The sequence below is a fragment of the Mastomys coucha genome, unplaced genomic scaffold (genome assembly GCF_008632895.1).
Source record: "Mastomys coucha isolate ucsf_1 unplaced genomic scaffold, UCSF_Mcou_1 pScaffold16, whole genome shotgun sequence".
In the NCBI taxonomy this organism is placed as follows: Eukaryota; Metazoa; Chordata; class Mammalia; order Rodentia; family Muridae; genus Mastomys; species Mastomys coucha.
Window position 1 is genome coordinate 12,448,484 of NW_022196898.1, and position 2,136 is coordinate 12,450,619.

At 49.9% G+C, this 2,136-nt stretch overlaps 1 non-coding gene across 1 annotated transcript; it reads left to right on the forward strand.

Annotated features, from left to right (window-relative positions):
- The first annotated feature begins 478 nt into the window (after window positions 1–478).
- LOC116094561 lies at window positions 479–622 on the forward strand. Its single transcript, XR_004120196.1, has one exon. It is a non-coding gene; the product is annotated as a small nucleolar RNA SNORA48 (small nucleolar RNA).
- Window positions 623–2,136: the final 1,514 nt, after the last annotated feature.

Below are 2,136 nucleotides of genomic sequence, written 5' to 3' on the forward strand. Positions count from 1 at the left end.
CTCAGAAATCCGCCTGCCTCTGCCTCCCAAGTGCTAGGATTAAAGACGTGCGCCACCACCGCCCGGCACACACTATCTTTTACATTGATATATATGCCCCATTTATCTCTTAGTATGTAATTTCATAATTTTTCATAACAATATTTTAGGAAAATATTACCACATACCACATTTATTTTTCTAGGACTTTAAGAGCTACATAGAGACACCCTGTGTCAAAACAAACAAACAAAAAATGAGGAGAAAGAGAAATAGGAGGAGAAGGAGGGAAAGGAAGAGAAGGAGGGAGAAAAGGAGGAGGAAGAAGAGAAGGAGAGTTTTACTGACTCCTCTAAATACATCTAATAATATTTCCAGAATAGGATGGGTGGCTGAAGTAATGTTTTAACTATTCCATAAAATGAAAAAAATTCAAATTTAGTACACACACACATTTTAATATTTAATTCAAAGGTAATTGAAAATAATTAATGACCCCCCCCCTCGACAATGGGCAAAGATACTCCTTGTTTGTGGCATTGTTCTTATATCAGTCAAGGACAGAGCAAATAACAGTCCTTTGTGCATTCTAGCTTGATTTTTGGCATGGTAGCTAAAGCTGTCTTATGCCTAGGACTCAAAACTCAAGTCAAATCAAATCCAGAAGAAAGACAGACAGACCTGCAGACCACGGTGCCACCCACAGACCTGCTGCTCTCCAGTGTACAGCACAGGTGGGTCATAGACACCTGATTTCTGTCACACCACATAGTGCAGCACAGATAGAGGATGTCACCCAGGGGCCTGCCAGTTGCATGGCCAGCCTACAGCAGTAGCCATCACAATGTGCTAGTATGTGGTGGGCAGATGAGAGAGAAAGGGAAGTGGAGCTACTTGGGCATTATGAAGAGAGACGGAACTGAAGACTTAAGGGTGGAGAGAAATAGCCTGTTGTGAGTGGCCAGCTCTGCCACTTGGGTCCGTGTTGAAGTTCCAGCCCAAGATGCCACTGAGGGTCATGTCTGATCCATGGCTATGCAGCAGCAGAGATTGGTTTAGATATCCACGACTCATAGAAAACATGGGGATGTCCCTGGTCAGGACAGCCACCAGGGACCATGTGCATGTCCAGTGGCTAAGCAGAAGTGGCTCTGCCCCTCACTGGATATGCTCTGGAGAACCGGTCCCATCACTCACTAATGTCAGCACTTGGGAGAGCTGGCCCTGCACCATACTCAGACAGCACAGTGAAACTGGTCCTGGGTGCCAGGTGTGGATGGGCTAGCACCAAGTAGAGCAATGGAGAGCTGGCTCTACCACACATCTGCTGTGAGGTAGTGTGGGCTCAAGAATAATTCCATTCCCCTTGCCCTTCACTACCTGCAGCAATAGGGAGAGCTGGCCCTGAGGTCAAGAGAATGGGAGAGTTGGCCCTGTACCTCACCTGGACAGCACAGTGGTAGGACTGAATCTGGTGGAGGGGTGCAGGTGAGCCTGCCCAGAGGGTGAGAGCATAGGAGAGCTGGCTTTGTCACTCCTCTGCCATGACTTGAGGCACCACCTGAGGCAGCCATGGTCATGCCAGAGGTAAGCTGTCCCTGCCCCTCACCTGCTGCAACACTCAGGAGACTGCAGCCTGTACCTCATCCGGGCAGCACAGTATCGGTGATGGGGTCACCGTTAGTCTGGCATGAAGTGATGTGGGTGCAGGGGTGATGCTCTCCTCCCCCCACCTCTACCCCCTCTGAGAGCTGGCCCTGGGAGCATAAGAGATGGAGAGCTAGACCCGTCCCCCACCAATGGCTGTAGCGTTCCAGAGGGGAGAGGAGGTCCTGCACCTTGCTTGGAAAACAAAGTAGACCTGGCTCTGATGGCAAGAGCATTGAATTCGCCCAGAGGGTGTGAGAATAAGAGACCTGGCCCAGTTCCTCAAGGGCTGCACACTCAGGAGAGTGGACCCTGCAACTTAGCTGGGCAGCACAGTAGAGATGGCTCTGGAGGTGTGTGTGTGTGTGTGTGTGTGTGTGTGTGTGTGTGTGTGTGTGTGTGTGTGTGCTGTATTCTAAGTAGGGCATGAGAGAAGGAGAGCTAACCCTGCCTTATGCCTCATGGCAGCGTTGGATGGCCTAGCCAGAGCAGTGCTGGAGATCTAGGCCT